Here is a 27466-nt window from a genome sequence, read left to right as displayed (position 1 = left end):
AAAACTTGAGCTTGGTCCAGCCCCCTGTATTAAAAAATATATATTATTTTTATATAATTTTAAAAAAAATAAATGCATAAAAAATACTAAAAACATTAAAATAAATGTTTCTCAACAAATTGAAAACAAATTAAAAAGAATATGTATACTTAAATAACACTAAAATAGGTGCAACTTAACAAACAAATGTCTCTAAAATAATAACAAAATTTACAATAAAACAATAGTTATACAATATCCAAACAATAACAATATAATAGTGAAATGGTGACAAAATAGTAAGAAAACAACAAGAAAATAGCAGCAAAACAGTAAGAAAAAGCCAAAAAATAATTTTTTTGCAAATTTGGGCCGGGCTTGAGCCAAAAAAGCTTTACCCGAGGCAAGACCCATTTTTAAACGGCTTTATTTTTTTACCCAAACTCATTTTTTGGGCTTTTTTTTTTATCTAAACTCTCCCACTTTTGGAATGGTCCTAGATGTGACTCTTAAAAATGAATTTTTTTTTGCCAAAAGAAAATTAAGTTTGAATAAATTTGTTTATATGTTATGAATTTATATCAAATAAAAAATTAGTTTAATATTAAGTATTATAAAAATACATTAAATTTCACTTTTTAAAACATTAGTTTTAATGCGACACTCGTTACTTTGAGATTTTAATTATATTAGTAAAAATAATTAAAAATAATTGTTGAAATTTAACTTCCTTTTCAAAATAAATTCACAAAATATGTTTTACTTACATGAAACAAATAACAAGTAGATAAAAATGATTTTAGGAGTGCATGCTTCACGTAGTATAAATAACATAAAATTTTCTTCTTTTTTTAAATCATCATATTGAATAAACTCATTAGCATTAAAATAATTTTATATTTCTATTGTCGTTGTTGTTCAAAATGATTTGACATTTCTTTCAAGAATCATTATTTTTAATGATTCGTTCTTTTATATATAATTTTGACTTAGTAATGAAAATTTAATTACTTTAAAAGTTATATTGAAGTATTATAAATTAAAGTGCATTATAGTTCAATACATTCTTTACAAAGGAAATAAATAAAAGATTTCAAATTAAAGAATTTTATGAATCGATTTATATTTGTACGATGATTTTCTATTGAATTATAGTTCAATACATTAGACCTCCATAACCAAAAAAACGACCGACCTCCTTTCAAAGGACAGTTTAAAACTCAAAAACACTTCTCACTGCAGCATCTTTCCTAGTAAACTACCTAAAACTCAACGTCTCCTTGCAAGATAATTATAGTGCATTTCCAACAAATCATCAAGTGAGACCGGGGACCAACCATTATCCTTTCACGCAAAAACTTTTTGGTGAAATGAATCAACTATTACACTTATGTTACCCAAGCCATAAACCTGTTGACCATTAGGTATCCTTCCAAGCTTGGGATTGAATACTAACTCATAATGATGTGCATAGGCCTCAACTACCTCATTCAAACTCATCTCGAGAACACCATCCACCGGGGCTGCAGCTGGCTGTTGTGCATGTGCAGCTGCTCTCTGCTGAGCCTCAAACTGCCTCTGCTCACGCACCTTAAGATATGTAACATTCTCTCTCAAACCAGGCTGCATTACTGGTACATGGTCAGCAACCTGAACCATCATCTCAAGACCACAGTAAAGTTGATTACGGATGCTTTCATTAGCCAAAAGCTCCTATGGCAGAAGTCCCTTCCAACCCATGTACCAAGTTTTTATCTCCTCAAAGTTGGGTTTTGAACACAACCAATGATGCAAAACCTGCAACCACTTTACAAAGAAAATTTTCTCTAACAAATCAACCATGAGATGACTGTGAATTACAGAGGCCCAATACATAACTGTTGAGTTATATTAGCACTCAAAGATCAAAACAAAGAAAAATTTATGTTTGAAAGATGAAAAATAGAAGCAAAAACACAAGTTGGTTGAGAGAAAAATTGACAACTCTTAATTACTACAATAAGCAACATTACCATATACATAAGCAGCTTCATTACATTGAAGAAAACAAAACATTGCTTGTGCTAGTATCCAAGCTGTAAAATCATCTTAATGATAAGCTAAGAGGCTACTAAATCAGCTAAGTACATAACTAACCTTAGCTAAACAAAAATTACAATCAAACTAAAAATAAGTCACATGTTACAAAAAGTTTTAACAACCAAATTGCACATTGGACATTTGCATGCTGCTGCATTGTTGCCAACTTTCAACACTCCTCATTGGCTATTAAGTAGCAGACACCAATAGTTTTTCTCAAATATTCAAACCTTGCATTAGCGAGTGGCTTAGTTAGAATGTCTACAAACTGAACCTCAGAACTGCAATGAATCAAATTGACTTCCCTTGATAGTTCTACCTCCCTTACAAAATGACACTTGATCTTGAAGTGCTTGGTCTTGCCATGAAACCCAGGATTTTTGGCAATAGCAAAAGCTGACTGGTTGTCCACCTTGATCTCTGTTGCTTCCTTTTGATCAACATTCAAGTCACTCAAAAGTTTTCTAAACCAAATGGCGTGATTAACAGCAGTAGCAGCTGTAATATACCCTGTTTCTCAGTGGATTGTGCTACTATTTGTTGTTTCTTAGAATTCCAACAAAAGACCCCTGAACCTAGAGTGAAAAATACCCCGATGTGCTTTTCATATCATCAACTTATCTTGCCCAATCACTGTCTGAGTAACCAAGCAGTTTCAATTCTTCAGCCTTCTTAAATTTCACTCTAAAGTTTAGAGTTCTTTTGACATATCTTAGAACTCTCTTAGCTGCTTTGAAGTGAGCAGTACTGCTGCAATGCATAAACCTTGATAGAAAGTTCACTCCATACATGATGTCTGGTCTTGTTGCTGTCAAATAAACCAAACAACCTACAAGACTTCTATATCCCTTGTCATCTACTCGTTCATGGTCACTTTTGCTGGAAAATTTTTCTCCTTGTGCCACAGGAGTGCTAGCAGGTTTGCAAATTGTCATGCAAAATTTGCTTAGAATCTTCAATGCAAATGGTTGTTGACTTATAAAAATGCCATGCTCATTCTGATTCACTTTCATGCCAAGAAAGTAAGTCATCAAGCCTAGATCAGTTATCTCAAAAACATCTTGCATCTATTTTTTAAACTCTTCAATCAGTTTACTTTTGCTACCAATAACTAGAAAATCATCCACATATAATAATACAATCAATAAGGTCTCATTCTCATCCTTTTTGACATAAAGAGTAGATTTACTGACACTTTTCTCAAAGTCAAGCTTTGACAGATATGTGTCAATTTTGTCATACCAGGCCCTTGGAGCTTGCTTTAAGCCATACAAGGCCTTTTTAAGCTTGTAAACCTTATGTTCTTCACCCCATACCTTGAAACCATCTGGCTTCTCAACAAAGATTTCTTCTTTGAGAAATCCATTCAAGAAAGTAGATTTGACATCCAGCTGGTGCACTTTTTGCAGCTTTTGAGCATCTAAGGCAAATAGCAGCCTTATGGTGCCCAACCTTGCAACTGGTGCAAAGGTTTCTAAAAAATCAATGCCATACTGTTGGCTATACCCCTTCACAACTAGCCTTGCTTTATGCTTTTTTAGGGACCTATCTGCATTGTGCTTGGTCTTGAACACCCATTTCACACCAATAATTTTATGTGTGCTGGCCTATCAACCAGCTCAAATGTACCATTCTTATGAGTCATTTCCATTTCTGCCTCCATTACTTCTTTCCAGCAGTCCTCTTTTACGGCCCCATCAAAGTTAGAAGGCTAAAAAATGTCATATAACATCTTTGGTAACTGTTTGTGATAGTTCTTGTGCCTTTGATAGGTACATCATCATATTCTCCCTCAATTTTAGCTTCATTCTCAACATGCTACAAATCAAGATCTCGTTGGTCTTGCTCAGACAAGCTTGCATATGTTCCATCCTATTTCTAACAGCTACCCTCATTAAATTTCACATCTCTACTTACAACAATCCTTTTAGTGGATGGATTAAAAACCCTATACCCTTTCTTTGTGTTGCTATAGCCAACAAAAACTCCAGGCATGAACCTTCTTTCTAACTTGGTTCTTTTTTCAGTTGGCACAAGTGTGTAGCATATACAACCAAACACCTTCAAGTGTGAGACAGTAGGCTTGTGTCCAAACCAAGCTTCAAATGGTGTTTTGCCTTTGACTGCATTTGTTGGCATTCTGTTGAGTAAATACACTGAAGTATTTACTGCCTCTGCCCAAAAAATATTAGGCATTTTCCCTTCAAACAATAAACACCTGGCCATATCAAGGACAGTTTTGTTCTTTCTCTCACAAACACCATTTTGCTATAGTGTGTAGATGGTGGTTAACTGATGCTAAAGTCCAGCTTCATCACAAATCTTCTAAAACTTTTGAGACACATATTTAGTCCCATTGTTTGACCTCAATACCTTCAGCATACAACTTTCTTGATTCTTAGCTAAGGCCTTAAACTTACAAAAAAAAAATTAGCCACTTTTGACTTTTGTTTCAAAAAATCACCTAACAAAATCTGGTGCAATCATCAATGAACAACACAAAATACTTGCTGCCATTCAATGAAGAGGTCTTCATAGGTCCACAAATATCAGTATGGACCAGTTGAAGCCTCTCTTAAGCTATCCAAGCTTTGTTAACTGGAAAAGGTAGTCTGGTCTGCTTGCCAAGCTAACAGACTTCACATACTTAATTTTTAGGTTCAATCTTAGACATGTTTTCAACTAGACTCATCTTATGCAGCAAGCTAAGTGACTTGTAGTTCACATGCCCCAACCTCTTGTGCCATAAACATGATTCATCAGTCAGAGCAGTATATGCCTTTACTTCTTACTAATTCACATTTAAAGTAAATGATCTGTCATGCATAGCTACTGTCACTAGCTCTTGACCATAAAGATCCTTAATCACACAAGTTTTATCTTCAAAGATAAGGGAGTAACCATTTTCTAACAACTGACTAATACTAAGTAAATTATGGTCAATACCAGGTACAAAAAGAACTTCTGAAATTGTTTTGTTACCTGATTGAGTGCATATCACAACTTTACCTTTGCCTTTGGCCTCAATGAACTCACCATTTCCAATTTTGACGTTGGACACAAAGCTAGTATCCAGTTCCCTAAACATGCCTTCATTTGATGCCATATGATAAGTGCAGCCACTATAAATCAACCAATTCTTTCTGACCTTGAGCGAACTTGCAAAACAAGAAGTAGTAAAAACATGCTCCTCTTGAGCTTGAACATCCTCAACAGCTTGAGCTTGATTCTGCTATTGTGGTTGTGTTTTTGCTTTGTTTTTACAAACTTTTTCTATGTGACCAAGTTGGTTGCAACTTCTACATTGAATATTAGGCCTATACCAACAATATTTTTCCAAATGAGTGGATTTTTTGTAATGAGTGCATGGTGGAAACTTTCTTTTTCTAGCATCCTTCTTTGGCTTCTCTTTCTTTTCAAACCAAGGTTTTTTTCCCTTGTAGCTTGAGCTTAAGCTCGAGCTTGAGCTTTCTTTACTTCTAGCCTAAAAGGTTCCTTAAGAATGCTCATCTATCCTGTTTGCCCTTCTCTGCTCTTATGCATAAAGAACATTTATCGGCTCTGTCAAGGATATGGTTGACAAGTCTCTAGAGTCCTCCAAGGAAGAAATTTTTTACTCATATTTCTTCAGAAGGGTTGTAATGAACTTTTCAACTATATTTTTATCACTAAATTAATCCCCAAAAAGCCTAATGTTATTAACTGTAGCCATTATCCTATCAGAGTACTACTTAACGGATTCAGTCTCTTTCATCTTCAGCTTCTTAAAGTCCCTCCTCAAGTTAATCAACTGCTGTTGTCTGGTTTTCTTTGACCCTTAAAACTCTTCTTTGAGTTTGTCCCAGGCCTACTTTGTAGAGTCACAAGCCATTATCCTTGTGAAAATTACATCTGGAACTCCATTTTGAAGGCATGACATAGCCTTATACTTTTTGGAACAGTCCTCATTGTGCTGCCTAATCTGAGCTATGGTAGGATTAACTCTCAAAGGTGGTGGCTCCGTGTCAGTTTGAACAACACTCTACAGATCATGAGCCTGCAAGTATGTTTTCATTTTCACATCCCAAATGTTGTAGTTTTCACCAGCAAAAATATGTGATGGTGGTTGAGAGAAACTTTATTCTTTTGCAGCAACCAAAAAACCAACAAAACAACTTCTGTTTCTTTTCTTTCAAGCACAGAACACACAAATGAACAACACACAGCAAAAGACCCTCAAAGATGACAGGCTCTTGATACCATTTGTTGAGTTATATCAACACTCAAATATCAAAACAAAGAAAATTTATGTTTGAAAGATGAAAAACAGAAGCAAAAACACAAGTTGGTTGAGAGAAAAATTGACAACTCTTAATTACTACAATAAGCAACATTACAATATACATAAGTAGCTTCATTACATTGGAAGAAAACAAAACATTGCTTGTGCTAGTATCTAAGCTGTAAAATCAACTTAATGGTAAGTTAAGAGTTACTAAATCAGCTAAGTACATAACTAACCTTAGCAAAACAAAAGTTACAATCATACTAAAAATAAGTCACATGTTACAAAAAGTTTTAACAACCAAATTGCACATTGGACATTTGTATGCTGCTGCATTGTTGCCAACTTTCAACAGTAACCCATTAAAACTAATCAACCTTCTGATCTGCAAGGTTTATTTGGAACTCCTGCAGAGCAATCTGTAACTTGAGGATTATATATTGGTGCATAAGTTGTCCCTAACTCACTGAATCAAATACAGTCTCCCAAGGTGATGGTATAGCATAAGTAGATGGATCACTTGGGTGCCAAGCATAAAAAACATTACTCAACTTCATATGTATGGTTTGATACAAATCCTCCAACTTTGGCCCCAACATTGGTGGATGAACCTAAGCATGGATTGGAACAGTTTCCTTACGGGGATTCCATGAGTCAACTACTCTTGACAATTTCGGCATTACCACAGCATCCAATATGGTCTGAAGAATAGGTGACGGAAGCAACTTTTACCATGATTCCAAAAATCCAAGCAGCTCCCCATGATCTAAGGGGGTAGGTAATTCTTTATACTTAAAATAAATGTTATATAATAAATTAAAATAGATCTAAAAATATTAAAATAAATATTTCCCAACAAATTGAAAATAAATTAAAAAAATTTATACTTAAATAACACTAACATAAGTGCAACTTAACAAGCAAATGCCTTTAAAATATTAGTAAAATTAACAATAAAACAAGTGTTATATAATATCCAAATATTAACAATAAAATAGTAGCAACATAATAGTTAAATAGTAGTAAAACAATGGCTAAAAGTGGGAAAACAACATGAAAACATGTAAAAACAACAACAAAAATAGCAAGGGTTTTTTATCATTATTAAAAATTTGGGCTAGGCTGGGTCGAGCTCAGGCAAAAAAACCTTACCTGAGACTCAATTCATTTTCTAAATGGGCCTTTTTTTTTGTCTAAGCCCATTTTTCGAGTTTATATTTTTTCCCAAACCCTCCCAAATTTTGGGTAGGTCTTTGGGCCGGGCTGGACTACCTGTCACGTTTGGGAGGGTTTAGGCAAAACTATTAGGCCCAAAAAATGGGTATGGACAAAAAACAAGGCCCATTTAAAATATGGGTTGGGCTCAGGCTCGAACATTCAAGGCCCAAGTTCGACCCAACCCAAATTTAAGTCTATAATACTTTATATTATGCCATTTTTATATATTATATAATTTAGATCACATTAAAAAATAAATATATACTAAATATATAATACTACTATAATGTAAACGTTAAAATAATGTTAAGATGACTATAAAAATTTTCAATAAATAAAAAAATGTATAAAATTATTAAATATAAAATAAAATAAATATTATTAAAAAAATTTAAAAATAAAATGGCGGGCCTAAAATGGACTTGGGTTTGTCTCTTGCAAATATGGGCAGATTTGGACAAAATTTTAGGCCCATATTTTCGGGTTGGACCAAGCTTGGGCAAATATAAATTATGTTAATATCATGCTTAGGCTCGACCTGGGCCGACCGATGAGCACCTCTATAAAGAATATATAAAAATATTAAATGTGTATATATAATACACAAACATAGAGGTGTTCATGAGTCGAGTTTAGATTGGGCTTAAGCATGATATTAACACGCTTTATGATTGCCCAAGCCCAACCCGATCCAAAAAATGAGCCTTAAATTTTGCTCAAGTCTGCCTATTTTTGTAAGTGGCTAGCTCAAGCTCATTTTTAGGCCACACATATTATTATTTTTAATTTTTTTAAAAATATATTTATATTTATTTTAATATAATATTTAATAATTTAATATATTTTTATTTTGTTATAGTTTTATATATAGTCATATTAAAATTTTAATATTTACATTATAGTAGCATTATATATAACTATAGATTTAATTTTTATATGTTATAAATTACATAATATAAAATATTGCAAACTTAAAAATAGATTGGGTCAAGCTTGTGCCTTGGAAATTAAGTTTAGGAAAATTTGTCAAATAATGAAAAGTAGATTACGATAAGCATCCAAACACCATAAAATATAAAATTTTTAGAAAAATCAATTCATATTTCAAAAATCATTTTCTAAAAGTTATTTTCAATGAAATAAATATACCATTAAACACAAATATTTTGCCACTACTCCATTTAAATTATTTTTATTTTAATTTCATACATATCTTATGTGTTATTATTATTAGTTTCCAATTTTATGTTTAATTATTTGTTGTATGTTGTTTTTAAACATATGTCTATAATTTAAATATGTGGTTTCCACACACATACACATTTGATAGAGTTTCTAGTTAATTATAATGTTTTTAATTTATTTTAACAATTTAAAAGTTTTGTAACAATTTATAAAAATAAGTTATGAATATGAGATATTCTAATTAAATTAGAAACAAGTTAATTTAAGAAAAACCAAGTTTTTAAAAGTTTAAAGATAATTTTAATCATTAATAAAATTTCTTATTTTAAGAAAAACCTTAAATGCATTGTAAATAAAACTGGTTTCAAATTTGAGAAAGTTATTTTAAATATAAAGAAAATATTTATATTTATTTTAAATTAAATGAAATATTATTTATTGATTAAGATGTGGCTCAACAATTATACTAAAGTATAAAAGATAAGGTGTTAAGTCATAAAATGTGTCCACTTATTGTAATCTTGTGATGCTACTTACATTATTTCTTAATTTGTTTCTGTATCTTATTTTATTATATATGTAATCATTGAATTTTGTCCGGCTCTATTTCGTGTTTTTTTTTAAATTTAAAAAATATAAAAATAAAAATTATATTTTGACCTCTAAAATTTTTAAAATTGTGTGTTTTAAAAAAAATTCTCGTGTTTTAAAATTTTCGTGTTCTCAAAAAAATTCTCGTGTTTCAAAAATTCTCGTGTTTCGCAAATTTTTGTGTTTTAAGAATTTTCGGGTTTTCAAAAGTTTTCGTGTTTCTAAAATTCTCGTATTTCAAAAATTTTCCGTGTTTTAAAAAAAATTCTCGTGTTTCAAAAAAAAATTTGTATTTTCAAAAAAATATTGTCTCAAAATTCTCGTGTTTTCAAAATAAGAAATTCTCGTGTTTCAATCGGATCACGATTAAATATTAAATTGAACTCGTATTTTTGAAAATTAAGACAACACACGTTTAACAAGATACCAATTTTGGGCGTCGCGAGGGTGCTAATACCTTCCTCGCGCGTAACCGACTCCCAAACCCTAATTTTCTCTGGAATTTGACGTGGACCTAAAATTGACTCTTTTTTTAGAAAATTTGAAAAATATTTTTTCCTTTAAAAAGGAGAATTTATTAGGTGTCCGATCACACCTAGAAAAAAGATCGGTGGCGACTCCTTTTTAAAATAAAATCGAGATTCTACTTTCAACTTTTCAATAATCACTTCGACTAGCACCCGTGCCCAAATTTTTAGGTTGCTACAATATATACTCTCATTTTCAAGATATTTTATGCCTCTTTCTTGTAATCACATCTTAATTATTCCCAATTCCTCTATTCAATTGAGTAATGGATATAATTTTGCAGTAAAAGTATGATTCATTTTATTTAAGAGAATCTCTTAAAGTTCAAGGAACTCTCAACTTAATTTATCTTCTCAACAAAAATTTATTTGTAAAACGATTATTCCTTTACTCTCCAATAAAAATATATATATTTTGTGATTTAAATTTAATGACCAATTAAATTATACAATTATATTATAAATTAAATTGAAAAATTATATTATAAAATTACGAAACATATATTTTTTTCAATTGAACTAATACTTCCAAATGTATGAGAGTGAGAAAAAGGTTCATCTAAAAACATAAAAAGAAAAAAAAAATTCATGCATTGGCTCAAAATTATCCCACATAATGGAGGTTTAGAGATAGCTATATCCGGAATGGAGATGGCTGTCAACGAGTAGCGGTTGGTGAGCGGCACAATGGTGTAGATTTTTGTTGAAAATAGGAATTAATTTGGTGATTTGAGAATAAGGGTAAATACATTTATTAAAAAGATCTTAATATTAGAATTTGTCTCTAACAATAATTCGACTCGATCTCTAATTAAGTGTTGTTGTTGGATTTGGAAAGAAAGAAGTTTAAAATGAGTTATTAAAATTGTTATGTACTTTCATTTGTTAAAATTTTTATTTATTTTAAAATTATATATTTGCATCCGATAAATTGTAAATAAATAGTAAATTTAAATTTTAAAATTAATAAAAGAATTAAGTTATTAAATTGTATGAAAATTAAATTTTATTATTATTATATATAATTTATAAAATAAAAAATGGAAAACCCCGACATAGTGGGGTTAATTAAGATTATAATATCGAGATGATATTATAAGTGATAGCAAGCTAATTTTGTGTGTTTAATATAGTTATTTGTGGTCAAACCTTGAATAGAATGTTACTAAGGTTGTGTTTCTTGTTTTAGTTTTGTCAGGGATGAAATTGAAGTATCGAAATTCAAAATCAAGCAAAAGGGACTGAACTGGAACAAAAAGTAAGGAAAGGGGTCATATTGAAAAATTACAGAATCAGTGGTTGATTAAAAAAGTCAGATTGTGAATTTGTCAAACTCTATAAATAGAAAAAAAATCTAATTTTAGTTGGTTGATTAAGCATAATCATAGGTGAAATCATGCTCTCTGCTGAGCCTCAAATTGCCTCTGCTCACGCACTTTAAGATATATAACAATCTGGACAAGCACACTAACAATTTGCTCCTTATTAGCCTAAAGTTTCTTCTAATGTGAAACCTCAACCTCAATCTTTTGAGTATCAAGCTCTGCCAAGTCAACAATTAACTTCAAGTTATGTTGCATCTTGAGCATCGAAACTATTGGGAAATGTGCCCATATTCACTACACCAAAACAGGCTTTTAGCGTCGTTTTTCGCGGCGTTTGGATAACAAACGCCGCTAAAGATCAATCATTAGCGGCGCATTATAAAAAACGCCGCTGAAAATAATCATTCCCGGCGTTTTTGAGAAAGCGCCGCAAAAAACCTAGCGCAACGACGCCGTTTCCCCAGCATTCGGTGATTTAGCGGCGTTTTTCAGTAATCGCCGCTAATGCTCAAGGCTTTAGCGGCGTTTCTAAAAGCGCCGCAAAATAACTAAGCCCAACGATGTCGTTTCCCGAGCTTTCAGGGATTTAGCGGCGCTTTCTATAAAGCGCCGCTAATGGTTAGGTCTTTAGCAGCGTTTCTGGAAAAGCGCCGCTACTTAAAACTAGCGCAACGACGTCGTCTCCCGAGCTTTCAGGGATTGAGCGGCGCTTTTACAGAAAGCGCCGCTAATGCTGAAGTCTTTAGCGGCGTTTTTGTTAAAGCGCCGCAAAAAACCTAAGCCCAACGACGCCGTTTTCTGGCTTTCGGGGATTTTAGCGGCGTTTTTGTTAAAGCGCCGCTAATGTTCAGTCTTTAGCGGCGTTTTTTGGAAAGCGCCGCAAAAAAAACTAAGCGCAACGTCGTCGTTTTCTGTGCTTTTGAGGGATTTTGCGGCGTTTTTAGAAAAGCGCCGCTAATGATCAGGGATTTAAAATAATTTAAAGTATTTCTTAAAAATTGAAAAATTAAAAAACTATTATTTAAAATATTTTTAAAGTTTTTTGGATACATTACTGATTTTTTTAGTTTATATATTAAATAATTTCTTATATAATCGTAAAAGAGGTAGTATTAAATTTAAAATATTGAATTAATTATCATTATAGTATATGGTTTAGAGTTTAAGGAGTAGGTCAGGGTATGAATTTAGGGTTTAAGGATTAGGTGTTATACTTTTGGGGTTAGGGGGAGTTAAGAGTTAAGATTTAGGGTTTAGGGGTTTAGCAATTTCTGGTTTAGGGTTTGAACGGTAAGGTTAGAGTTTAAGTTTAGATTAAATAGTTTTTATTAATTTTTATATCAAATATGTTATTTAAGTTAATAAGAAATTTGGATGAATTTAAATTATGAGTATATAGTTTATATTATTTAAGAGATATATAATAGATAGATGATCGATCACTTTATGCATGTAGATATTGATACATGTATCAAATACTTTTAAATATTACTTAATATTTTTAAATAATATTTATTTACGTAAAATTTAAATAGTAAAATTATATAATAAAATTTTTTAGGGGTTATGGTTTAGGGGTTAGAGGAGTTTAGGGTTTATGCTTTAAGGGTTAAAGGGGATTTAGGGGTTATATATGGGTTAGGAATTTGGGAATTAGGGGTTATTAATTAATTTTTATATTAAATACTTTTAAATATTACTTAAAATTTTAACAAGTATTTATGTAAAATTTAAATTAAATGTACAAGAGATAAATAAATAAATAACAAAATTTATTCAAATTTTAGCAAATATATCTCGATTGCATTTTTATTTGTGGCGTTTTTAGAAAAACGCCGTAAATTATCTTTAAACTCAAAACGGCGTTGTTTCAGTTAATCATTTGTGGCGTTTTTTATGAAAACACCAGAAAGTTTACTTATGTTTTAATAAAAGCGGCACCGTCGATTACAGACATGAAATTTTAGTGGCGTTTTCTACTAAAACGCCGCAAATATGAATAATATCCATAAATACTTATAAATAAATATAAATAATTTAGTGGCGTTTTGTGAAAAACCGCAAATAATATTTGAAAAATTGAATAAAACGGAGCCGTTTCATTGACAAGTTCGATTGACCCTCAAAATTTGTAAGATTAGTGGCGTTTTCTTTAGCGCGCTTCATGAAATGAATCCTGGCATATCTCCATCAACCTAATTTAACTTAAAAATAGAGCATAAATTTTAAATTGTAATACATTATTTGAATAATATCAATAATTTATAAATTCGAATGTTGATAAAATTTTAATATTTATTCACGTAAAATTTAAATAGTAAAATTATATAATTGGAATGGTTTAGGGGTTATGCTTTAGGGGTTAGGGAGATTTAGGGGTTTATGGTTTATGCTTTAAGGGTTTAGGGGTTATGGGTTAGGAATTTGGGAATTAGGGGTTATTAATTTTTATATTAAATACTTTTAAATATTACTTAAAATTTTAACAATTATTTATGTAAAATTTAAATTAAATATACAAGAGATAAATAAATAAATAATAAAATTTATTCAAATTTTAGCAAATATTTATGGCATTTTTATTTGTGGCGTTTTTAAAACGCAGAAAATTATCTTTAAACTTCATTAATCATTTGTGGCGTTTTTATGAAAACGCCGAAAGTTTACTTATGTTTTAATAAAACGGCACCGTCGATTACGTACATGAAATTTTAGTGGCGTTTTCTACTAAAACGCCATAAATATGAATAATATCCATAAATTGAATAAAAGCGAGTTGTTTCATGAAATGAAATCAGATGATTTATAAAATTTATTAAATTTTAACATTTAAAATTAATGTATTAAATATGTAACATATTTTTATATAATGTTATTGAAATAATATTAACAAAGTCATAACAATGTACCTGCTGAAAAATAATTTGAAAACTTATAAACTTATTAATATATTTTTAAAAGTGAATAATTAGTGGCGTTTTTTGAAAAACGCCACACAATCTAAATATTAGTGTCGTTTTGCGAATAAACGCTGCAGTATCTTTAATATAAATTGAACGAAACAATACCGTTTCATTGATTTAATTAAATATTAGTGGCGTTTATTCTCAAAACGCCGTAAATGTTGTAAAATTAGTGGCGTTTGATTGTAAGCGCCGTAAAAGTTGGAATCGACAACGGTGTCGTTTTAAACATATTTCGATTTTCAACTAAATCCCGCCTGACACCAAATCCCCAATCTGTCAAATCCTAATCCTTTTTCTATCGCAATTTCTTACATGCGATTCTTCAATTGAAAAGCTTCAGTTTTCCGTTGTTCGGTTTCTTGCAAATTTATAAGGATTATTTACCTTCATTGTTTCGGATTCTTGCTAACTCACATAAACCAGTCAAAGAAGACGGAGAAGGTGGGCAAACATTCGGATTCTGTCGTCGGGGGAAATAGTATTTAAGGTAAGATTTCCCGATTCTGCGCATTTAAACATTGGGTTTTCTTGTCTAGCTTAATTTTTTTGTTTGTTATTTGTTGATGACCCTGAAATGTCTTGAAATCGTCTTCTCTGTGTATAGGGTTTTCAATCGTTTCATTTTTCTTCATCGTTCTTGAAGGTACACTATAGCTTTCACTTCTTTTATACTGGGAATGCTTTCATTGGTTTGGAGTAAAAGCTGATGAAAATGCAAGTTTAATATCCATTTCTCTCAACTTCTTAATACTTGCCTCAACTCGCTTCAAAGCTGTCAATCTCTTTCTTAGTTCTTTGAAGTTCCATTTCTAATGCCCGTTTTCCATCTAATTCTTTCTCCATTCAATTATCCTATTATTGAGTTCCTCGTTCAGCCTCTTATAAAATGAAATAAACTCTAAATATCAACATAATTTTTGCGTTAAGACTAATTATAGAAACAAAATAAATAGAAACAAAATTGTAGCACTTCTCATGTTATCACCTGGGCTGGGAATTTTTTTGTTCAATAGATGTTGCCTCATGTCTTTACTACTTTATTTATGGAAATATCACCATTCTTTTCATAGTGAAAAAGTAATACGGTTTGAACTTTCATCAAAATTTTGTAAATAGTAATAACTGAATTTGTTAAATATTTTCTATTTAGGATTAAATTGATAGAATGTATAAATATTTGAGGTTAAATTTATTATTAGACTAATAAAAAGTTGACATCAACTTATTGTCACTTATCTAACGCAACTAATGAGAGAATGATCGAAATATTCAATTTTGAAGAGATTAATGAATAAATTTAAAAGAAAGAAGAGAAGAAAATTTAATAATCAAAATAAAACGAAAACAATAGTTCAAGACAACAGTTATGTTGAGCAAGAAGAAGGCTAACTCCAAGCTTTAAGGTACAATAAGCTAGAAAACCATAAAATACTTGTCATGCTTTAAAAGGTACAATAAGCTCTGTATGGTTTAATAATTTTTATGTTTGTTTAAGTATACTTATATCGTAAATGGTTAATTTAAGCTCGTTTTAGATTTATCCATATTTTAAAAATATTTTATGGTATTTTAGTTTGATATTTAATAATTGTTTATATTTTTATTTCATTAAAGTTTTAAACATAGATAAATTAACATATTTTCTAACGCTTACATTATAATAAAAAATATTATTCTAGAATTAAATTACAAGAAGATAAAATATTGTGATTTCATTAAGCAATGTAATTGGAATGGTCAAACATTGTGATTTCATAAGCAATGTAATTCCACTTTTGCTAGAAGCCTTTATTTAAATTTAAATGTAGGGACTAAATCTTGAATATTGTTAAACTACAGGGATTGATGGCCATATCAATGTAATAGGCAAAAGAATCTTGAGGAGACCTCTTTTTTGTTTGTTTGAAGTTGTCATGAATATTTAATATGATAGAAGAATAAGTATAATGTGATCTTACTATATTTGATCTCCATTTGAATTCTCATGTGTTCAGTTTTCTTTGTTGAAAATCAATTAACTTCGATTGGTAACAGTTCTTTTAGCTTAGAAAGGATTATGAACATAGAATTTTCCATTTATCATGTTTTTTTCTGCAGCAGCTTCGTGCAAAAAACGCAATCATATAATTAATTGAAAAGAACTATGAGTTTTTTAAAAACATAGGACTATGACTTTTGATTTTTATTTCACATATGAAAAGAACTAATGTTATAAACAATGGGGTAATTTTTTGACATTTTGAAGGTTTTATTTCACCAATTCGGGTTATAAATAAATAATTTAATAAAGAGTATACCTTATAATTAATTTTTGTTATCATGTTATCATAAAAGATAAAATAAAATATAAAATATAAAAATATATGTTTTCTATTAAAATTGACTATTAAAATAAAATGTTATTATTGGATTATCATACAGTATGTTAAACTCATTTTAATATTGGCTATTTTGACTTAAGAGAACAAGTGAGATGCTAGATTGAAGCAAATGATATTAGGCAATGAAATATTCTTAATAATAAAATTATATTAAAATTATTATTAAATATTATTAATAATTATATTAGTAATGTTATTAAATTATATATTATTTTATTAAATTGTACTTAACAATAATTATGTTAAAATATAATTAAATTAATTATTTTTATTTTTATTAAAAATATTTAACAATAATAGATATTAATATTTAATAACAATAACCTACCACTGAACAACTCAAAACTTACATAACCTAAATAACCTACATAACTTACATAATACAAAACTCACATAACTTAAATCTCTTACACAACTTACATAACCTTCATAATACATTTAACTTACATAACTTACATAATACATAATAACTTACAACTTACATAATACATCTAACTTACAACTTACATAATACATCTAACTTACAACTTACATAATACATTTAACTTACATAACTTACGTAATTCATCTTAACTTACATAATACATAATAACTTACAACTTACATAACATACATTACTTTGATAACTTACATAACTTACGTAATCCATCTTAACTTACATAATACATAATAACTTACAACTTACATAACATACATTACTTTGATAACTTACATAACTTACTTACATAACTTACATAACTTACATAACTAACATTATACACAACTTACATAATACATTACTTACATAACTTAAAGCATAATAATAACTTACATAATACACAACTTACATAGCTTACACAATACATAACTTACCCGTGCAATTTATTGTCAAGATTAGGCTTCAAGAAATAAGAAATAGACCGGTCTTGGATGAATTTGTCAATGGTAAGCGACGGTTATCGAAATGGAGTACAAACATTTCTAAATTTTGCATTTCAATATGCAAGCCAAGAGAACATGATTCTTTGCCCGTGTAAGAAGTGTGTCAACATAAACTGGCATTATCGTGAAGTTGTATATGAGCATCTAATTGTTGATGGGTTTGTTCGTGGTTATAAACAATGGTTTTTTTCATGGAGAATGCCCGCCTAGTACTTCCTCTTCAAGGATGGATGTATCTTATGATAGTACTACTTACCATCAGTCTGTTAGAGGGGATAACATTGAAGGGATGTTGCAGGAAGCATTTAATATTCACAGTCATGGTTTACAGACGTTCCCACCCAACTTTGTGCCATCTAATGACTGTAATCTCGGTGGAAATGCTTTTACCGAACCCGGAAGAAGTGTACATCATGAAGAGCCGAATGGAGAAGCGGCAAAGTTCTACGCGCTACTTAATGAGATGAACGAAGAACTATATGAGGGATCAAAATTTTCAAAAATGTCTTTTTGCATTCGTCTTTTCCAGTTAAAATGTTTGGGAGGGTGGACCGAACTCATTGACAATCTTTGTTAGAGTTTTTGAGAGAAATGTTTCGTTTGCAAAAATCCTCGATCATGCAAAGATATGAAGAAAATGATAAAAGACTTAGGTCTTGGGTACAACAAAATCCATAGTTGCCCGAATGATTGCATGTTGTACTGGGGCGATCGGATAAACCAACAGTGCTGTCATGTATGCGGCGAATCCCGTTGGATGAATAAAAACACAGAAGATGTGAACAGCGATGAAAATGATGCACAGCCAAGAAAGAAGCCGGTCAAGATTTTGCGGTATTTTTCGCTGATACCAAGGCTTCAAAGGCTATTCATGTCGTCGAAGACAGCGGAGTCAATGACGTGGCACCATGAAGGACGAACCGATGATGGACTATTAAGGCATCCGGCAGATTCTTTAGCTTGGAAATCATTTGACAATAAATTTCCAAGCTTTGCAAGCGATCCTAGGAGTGTGAGGCTTGGCCTAGCATCTGATGGATTTAATCCTTACAAGATCATGAGTCTTGCATACGATTTTGCCGATAGTGATTGTTCCTTACAATCGCCTCCGTGGATTTGCATGAAGCAATATTCCCTTATCTTATCTATGATTATCCCTGGAGAGAAAGAGTCCGGAATGATATCGACATTTATTTACACCACTTATTGAAGAGTTAAAACAATTATGGGTGGTGTCGAGACATACGATGTCTTGAGAAAGGAGAACTTTAATTTATGTGCGCTTTGATGTGGACCATTAATGACTTCCCGCTTATGCCAATTTATCCGGTTGGAGTACCAAGGGTCGTTATCGTGCCCTTGTTGTCTGCACAAACATGTTCGCAATGGTTATACAATGGGAAGAAGTTCTCTTACATGGGGCATCGTCGGTGGTTACCGGAAAATCATAGATTTAGATTTCAGAGTTCGGCATTTGACGGTACTGAAGAGTTCAGAGAAGCTCCTTCGCAGACAAGTGGATCTAAAATCTTGTTAATGTTGGAAGATATGAATTTCAGTTATGGGAAGATGAATCAACCGGCAAACACGCAAAGAAATAGAAGATCAAATGATGAAGCTGATGATAACTCCGATGATGAGGATGATCCTAATGAGGCGGACTTGTGGAAGAAAAGAAGTATTTTTTTTGAGTTGCCTTATTGGGAGCACCACCTTTTACGACACAATCTTGATGTTATGCATATTGAGAAAAATATCTGCGAGAACATTGTCTGTACAATTTTGAATGTAGACGGAAAATCAAAAGACAATCTTCAGAGTCGACTTGATTTAGTTCAGATGGGAATTCGACCTGATCTTTATCCGAATCCACTTCCGAATGGTAAATATCAGTTGCCACCTTCTATTTTCTCAATGTCGAAGACAGAGAAAGAAGTGTTCTGCATGGTGTTGAAGGATATAAAGGTTCCAGATGCGTATGCATCAAATATATCTCGATGTGTTAGTGTTAAAGATCGAAGACTATATTCGCTAAAATCACATGACTATCACATCTTGATGCAAGATTTACTGCCAGTTGCTCTACGATGTTGTATTTCCAAGAAGGTGACGTCTTGTATAATTGAACTATCCAATATAATGAAAGCCATTTGTGGCAAAGTTTTGGATGTTCAAGAACTTCAGAAGGTACAGGATCGAGCCGCTTTAACTTTATGCAACATGGAGAAAATCTTCCCACCTTCCTTCTTCACTATTATGGTTCACTTGATAATCCATCTCCCGCGTGAAGCAATTCTTGGCGGACCCGTTTTCTATCGATGGATGTATCCCATAGAAAGGTGTTAATTACAATTTTTAAAATTTTCCTTTGTTCACCTATGACTTTAGTTACAACTTTTGATAATGTTGTATATCGTGTTTAGGTTCCTGTCCAAATTAAAGTCTTATTGCCGCAACAAGCGTTACCCAGAAGGATCGATTGCTGAAGGCTACTTGGCAGAGGAATGTATGACCTTCTGTTCAAGATATTTGGAAGATGTTTAAACACGGTTGAACAGACCTAATAGAAATGCTGGACTCACGGATCATAATTTTGCCGACAATTATTTGTTCCAAAGTTTTGGAGAACCAATCGGTAAAGTTGAAATTGCAGAATTAGATGATTTATCGTGGGTACAAGCACATCGATATGTTCTGTTTCACCACGAATCAATGGAACCTTTACGCAAGTAAGTTCTAGAAATTTGATAAATATTCATCATTTAAAAATTGTTTATAGTCTAACAAATTGAACATTTTTTTAACATAGTGAGTACAAACAAATATTGAGATCTCGTTCGCGCTCCCGAAGAACACAACATCGAGATATCAATAAGTTGTTTACAGAATCTTTTCATGAATGGTTAAGCCAAATGGTATGTAATTGGAGCTTTCACCGACAAATAATAATATTTGTTCAAAACATTTTTAATTACTCAGTTTACTTTCCATTCAATAGGTTTGGAGTGGGAAGAACGTCACCGACGAAGTTAAATGGCTTTCCCAAGGTCCAAATCGGGTGGTTAAAAGATATAGTGCGTTCCTCATAAACGGATTCAGATTTCATACAAAATATCGCGAGAGATTGAGGAGAACGCAAAATTGTGGAATAGTTGTTAATTCCTCAATTACAAGTTATGCTAGTGCTAGGGACAATAATCCTGTGGAGGGAAATGTGGAATATTTTGGACTTCTTACTGACATAATTGAGTTGGATTACTACGGCAAATGGAAAGTTGTCTTATTTCGAGGTGATTGGGCGATGTTATCTGCACGTGGAATCAAGCAAGATCGGTTTGGTTTCACAATGGTAAACTTCGCTCGATTGATTCACACAGACAACAATTGATTGATGAGTAGTATGTATTTCCTTCTCAAGTCAAACAAGTTTTTACTCAAAAGATCCAAGCGATGAGGGTTGGTACGTTGTACTCGTAACATCCCTAGAGACTTGTTTGACATGGGCGTGGAAGTAGAGATGACATTGACGACGAACACAAACTTTACCATTTCGAGCGAACTTAAACGAAAACATCCCTAGTACTAGTACACAATTTGGATGGGTCCGCCAGATACGGATGAAGATATTTACTAATTATAATGTAGTAAGCTTTTACGATTATGTATGTATATATTTACGAATGATGATATTTCAACTATTTTATATGTGATATTATTGTTGTAATTGTATACTATGTTTTCAACTAATTTATTTGTATTGCGATAAAATGCCTAGAAGAAAAGTGCGATCGCACCGCATTGTTCAAGGTACTCCAAACTCAATGAAACAAACAAAGACCGAACAACAAGCGCTATTGGATCTTGAATGTTCGGTTACACGAGGAACCTATAGAAGATCAAAGTAATTAACATTTAATTTACATGTGTGTTGACTTCTTCTTTGTTTTTTTTAAATTTCGTATATTACAATACTTTTATTTTTCAGATGAAACTGGTGGGACTCGGAGAGTTCGTGGACGTACAGTACTGAGCGATTTATACGACCTAGATCCAGTCGAGCGTGTCCAAGTATCCAGTAATAGTTTTGGTCAGCCTGTTGGATCAGAAGCCGGCCTTTTAGCAGGATACATGGGCATTCTAGCACGGAATGCAAATATGTTGCCAATTAACTTCGAGTCATGGCATAAAGTGCCCGAGAGTAACAAGAACCAAGCTCTCGATAACATTAAGGTAACAAAACGTGTATGTCATTTATAATACTTGGGTTTAAGTTTCATTTACATTTACTTTCTTAAATTGTGTTTTTTGTAGGTGAGATTTGCTCTAGAGGTCTCCGATGCTTATGTAAAGAAGGCATTGGGAAAAAGATGGAGAGACCATAAGAGCACTTTAAAGAAAGAATATTTTAAGACAAAAACAACACTCGACGAGAGATTACAAAATGTCCCGCCGGGAATGCTGAGGTACCAGTGGGAAGAGGTCGTTAGATTTTGGACTTCGAAGAAAGGAGAGATATGTGTAACTTATAAAATTTTGTAATTATTTTGGTGTATAGTATTTCCTAATTAACGTACTAATAATTTCATAATGTAGGATTGTGAAAAAGTTGGAAAACAAAGTAGGCATCAACAAAAATTCACTCACACAGCTGGGTCGAAAAGTTTTGCGTGTGTAGCTCATGCAGAGGTATTTTGAATTTTTTAATATTGGCAGATATTTAATACTTTCTATCAATTAATATTTTTACTATTGTATTGTAGGAACTGTCATCCGGTCAAAAAGTTGGACGACTTCAACTTTTTGACATTACTATAGGAAGAAAGATGGTAACCCTGTGACTCCTGAAGTCGCAGAAATTATGGTACGTTTGCTTAATACAATTTCACTTGTTTTAATTATTTATAGTGTTTACTTACTAATTATTTATTTCATTTATTGTAATGCAAATATTGTTAAGTTATGTTGCATTCGGTTTTTTAATATATATTGCGTTCCTAACTATGTGATTTATTTTTTAGGAAAAATTGAAGGATAAAAAGCGATACTGGCGATTGCTTCGGTGATAGTTCTGTTCATATTGACGACATTGATAACCGGATTATCACTGAAGTTTTGGGTTCTGAAAGGTATGGTCGGGTTCGATTTCAAGGATCTTTTGTTAACCCATCCCAATATTTTAGATCTAGCTCTTAACAATATATGCCTTCGGGGAGTCGAGCTGAAGCTGAAGTTCAGAGGTTAAGAGACCATATGGCTCAGATGCAAGCGACAACAGCTGAGCAAATTACACAACTTAAAGCGGAGGCAACATCGAGAGAAGCTGATGTTCAAAGAAGATATGAAGAACTCCAGCTACAACTTAAAGCAGATCAGTGAGAGAAGCCGAGGTTCAACGAAAGTATGAAGAACTCGATGAGACTTAGAGCGAATCGGCAAAGAAAAGAAGAGGCGGCAAGAGAGAAGTACAGTGCTAAGAGGGAAGCAGAGGCTAAAGCGAGGGAAGTAGAGGTCTGCGGCGAGGAAGCGAGCGCGTCAAAGTTCGATGAACTCAATGACTGACTCAGAGTATGATGAAGATGTTTCAAGAATGCAACCCGCCATTGTCTTAGACTATCGTGTAAATATACTTCAATTTTACTTTGAATTATCATTTTAACTTTTAACATTTTGTACGAATAATCTGAATTTTATAATATTTATTGATATTTATTATATTATTTGTTTAATATATAGATTTATTACTTTTAATTTGGTTTAGATATGATTTCTTGATTTGTTTTTTACGGAGGATGAAAATATGTAAAATTTATTTTACAAATCGCCAAATTTAGTGGCGTTTTAAAAAACGCCACTAAAGGTGTTAGTCTTTAGCGGCGTTTTTGGTATAAGCGCCGCTATAGACTAGGTCTTTAGTGGCGTTTTGGTAAAAGCGCCGCTATAGATCGAGTCTTTAGTGGCGTTTGTGACCGAGCGCCGCTATAGATCGTATCTATTATGGCGTTTATGGGAAAAATGCCGCTAAAGACCACGATCTATAGCGGCGTTTGGTCACAAACGCCACTAAAGACCTCGATCTATAGCGGCGCTTTTACCAAAAAGCATAAAAGACCTAGTCTATAGCGGCGCTTATACCAAAAACGCCGCTAAAGGTATTACTCTTCATGGTGCTTCTACTAAAGCGCCGAGAAAGCTCTTACTCTTCAGCGGCGTTTGTGATATAAGCGCCGCTATAGACTAGGGTCTTTAGCGGCGCAATCTTTAGCGGCTTCTGTTGCGGCGCTTATTAAAGCGCCGCTAAAAGTTTTTGCGGCGCTAAAAAGCGCCGCTAAAGGCCTAAAAAAGCGCCGCTAAAAGCCTGTTTTGGTGTAGTGATTGTAGTAAAAATGTAAATATTTTCTATTTATTTGAACGATGAATAAATAAATTAAGTTAATTTCACATTTCACTATTATGTCTTTTGTATTTCTGTCTTTTATATTCTGCATGCATAGAAAAATTCTGACAAGTAAATATTAGCTCATTGATTATCTAAGTTCAAACTGAAGATAAGTGGCATTGTAAGAACGTTTACATTGTGAGAAAGACGACTTAATTCAATAGATAATCTAAATAAGTCTGTAATCCCGTAAAAGAATCAAAGTGACCATTTGATTCAAATACTAAGAAGGATTATTATGTCATCTACAATTCAAATTGGGGAGATGGCTAGTCTTTACTATCGGAGCAGTTGACTCCAAAGGTAGAGATATAGATGTATTCATTGGACTTGACCCAAGATGAATTAATTATGAATCCGTTTGTGAATTAATTCACTTGTGACGTTCATGGTGTGATTTACCTAAATCCTGAGTTAGTCACTGATCATGCATATGCAACTCATGTGCTTTGATATAAGTGGATGCTTATACTCAAAGATGATCGAGTCCATAGTCGGTATGTTGGGTACATGACTTGTGTATGGCATGGCTTTACTAGCAACAGTGGAATTCATAACTCAATTAAAGAGTTAATGAAATCCTCTCATTGGCATTATGTGGATTGATAAGTATGGAATGTGACCACGGGTTGTTTGTTCTCGAACGAGCAATTTATCACAGTCATTTGTTGACAGTGATCATATTAATCATTAAGAAGACACAATGGTGACAATGAGATAAAATATGATTGTATTGAGTGAACGGATTCAACTCACAGGAATTAAGGATATCATATGAGGGTAACACACACATAACGAGTTCATTGGACAAAGCAGTTGGATGAATTGCTTTCGCAAAAAGTATACGATAAGGAGTTTTCAATCAAGGTACTTCTTGTGGACTGACTCCATGATTAAGTAATTGCGAATTATTGGAATAATAAATTTTGACATAATTGTAATTACTAGAGCCTAATTGTATATGTTCGATTGGTCCCTCTGCTAGCTCAACAAAAGCTCGATTGGACTGTATTTGAATAAGAAGAAAATTTTATGAATTTGAAAATAATTTAATTAAGTCGATTTATTCGATGTGGAATTAAATTAGGTGGTCGTGAGAATTGTTCAACTAGAGAATTTTATTAAAGAATTTTCTTAAAAAATTAATTTGGAAAATCTAAGTGATTTTTGTGAAAATTAATTTTGGTCAAATGAAATTAAATTAATCAAATTAATTAAAATTAATATGATATTTTTGGAAATTAATTTTCAAGTCAGATAATTGACCCAATGAGTAATTAAATATGAATATTGAACTTAAGATCGTAAATTGGGCCTGAGACCCCAAAACCGAGACCCAAACCCAAAAACTGGTCAAATCAGGCCAATGGTCTAATCGGTGGCTGGACTGGACCAGTCGAGTCATCACTGACCTAGACTGAACTGACAGTAACCGAATCGGCTTGAGTGTCGTAAAGGTGTCGCACCTGCATCACCAAACACGACGGTGCTGACAACTATGATGGTGGCCGGTAGCAGTTGATCTTTGGTGGTTGAGTAGTGGAAGAGTTACACTCCTACTGAGACTCTACCAGAAAAATTGATTTCGGATTAAATATTCTAAAAATAATATTATTTTAATAGTTTAATATTAAATTTAATTTAATACTTATCTAAATAGTATTTTATTAATTAAATATTAAAGTAATTAAGTTTAATCATAGTTGAACTCTCTAAACTCTCCCTATATAAAGAGAGCTTTGGGTCATTATTTTTCATACACTTGAATTCAAGAGAAAGTTGTAGAGAGAAAATTCTCTGAAGAAATTATTTGAGAAAATTTCTAGAGATATTTTTTTTGATTTACAACTTGACCCAAAAGTTTAGAGAAATTGTGAAAGTACCCGACTAGTAATTTTTGTGAAAATTTTTCTGATTCGAAATGAGCCCACACTCGACAAATGTGAGCTTGAAGATAACGGAGAAGACTACTTGGTCGAAGCGCTTATCCTAGACGAATCAGAAACGTGCAATTTTAATTATATGTTTATTACTCTAGATATCACAATTAAGATTTTGTTTGGGAAAAATTTTAAAACTCTATTTTCTTTAAATTTATTTTTTTCTGTGTTTTCCAAACTCATATTTTCCAACAGGAACATCGTTCTCTCTTGCCTTCTCTTCGGCATCTAAATTCTCCAAGTTGGTCAAAACTCTAACTTGTGGCCCCCTCATATCAATTACCTTCTGAACAATCTCAACACCCTCTTCTTGCTTCTTTGCTAACAACTCTTCCATTGTAATATACTCCTCCTCTTTCCTCCCCTTTGCAATCTTGGACTGAAGCCTCTCATTTGCTTTCCCAACAGGCTGTTGACTCACACTTTTCCTCTGTTCCAACTGCTGCAACCCTGGTAACTTAGCATCCTTAAAATCATTAAATCCCATTCCCATATTCTTAGGCATCATCTTTGCCTCAATAGGTGCAACACTTCCTTGCTCATTCTTTCCAAGAGCACCTCCTTTATACCCCATTTTCTCAAGCAACTTTGTCCCAATACCTTTAGTATGCTTCTCGAAAGACCCAACATCCTCATTACCACCTCCAACCTCCCTTCTGCCTCTTAAGCTTTTCTTCTCCATTATCAACATCTCCATCTCTTTCTCTCTCCTCTGTGCCCCTTCCTTTATCTTTCTCCCAAAACCATCAACCTCATCAACAACACCTTTACCATCACTTTTGGGCAAGCTATCATTGCCACCAAACCCAAAACCCATGCCAGACAGTCCAAGCCTGCTATCATTCCCATGCTCATCAGGAACACTATTATCATTCTCTACCTTAGAACTCTTATAAATTTCTTGGGTAGGCATTACAATAGCTATAGAAAAAAAAGTTGACAAGCTTCGTCAAGTTGACTTTTTTCCCAGATACTTTCCTTCTCTTCCTTGATGAAGAAGAACCATTGTCTTCAGAGTCGGTATTAGATGCAAAAACACCGTAAATAACATCATCTCTTGTCTGAGTCTGTTTTGCTTTGCGCTTTTTGTAGAAGGATTTGCCCGCGTCTTCAAAATCATTCTCCATCCCAAACCTTTCCATCTCTTGATATTTACATAGAGGGTGGGAATTTGATTTATACGAATGAGGGGAATTAGAAATCAGAAGGCAATGGGAGTTAATTAAGATTTAGGGTTTAATATTTAGGGATTTAGGGTTTAAGCATGACTTATATAAAATAGAATTCCTATCTTTTGTTTCTATTTTTAAAACAAATTTTAATCTAAATACATGTTAAAAATTTAACTTTAACTTTAATTCACTTTTCTAAATAAAATTTAATTCATTGAAATATATAATTTTCATTTGCCTTTATATTCTAATCAAATTATTCTATGTTAAAACTTTTAAGAAATGATAATTAATTAAATTTAAATAAAAATAATTTAATAAAATTTTCTTAGGATTAATATACAATTCAATTAAATATAAGTCTAAAATAATTATTTTTTGAATTAAATACACCTTAATTTTAGATTACTTCATTATAATTTTAAAGTAATTAAATTTCCATTACTTTGTAATTAATAATGGAGGAAGAGGAATAAAATAGG

General features: G+C 32.2%; 1 pseudogene; it reads right to left on the bottom strand.

The window, feature by feature from the left end:
- Positions 1 to 1248: 1248 nt before the first annotated feature.
- Positions 1249 to 26966, bottom strand: LOC105775563 (septin and tuftelin-interacting protein 1 homolog 1-like; annotated as a pseudogene).
- Positions 26967 to 27466: the final 500 nt, after the last annotated feature.

Source organism: Gossypium raimondii, chromosome 10 (genome assembly GCF_025698545.1).
Source record: "Gossypium raimondii isolate GPD5lz chromosome 10, ASM2569854v1, whole genome shotgun sequence".
Lineage (NCBI taxonomy): Eukaryota > Viridiplantae > Streptophyta > Magnoliopsida > Malvales > Malvaceae > Gossypium > Gossypium raimondii.
Note: the sequence above shows the minus strand (reverse complement) of the source record. Positions and strands in the feature narration are given on the sequence as shown.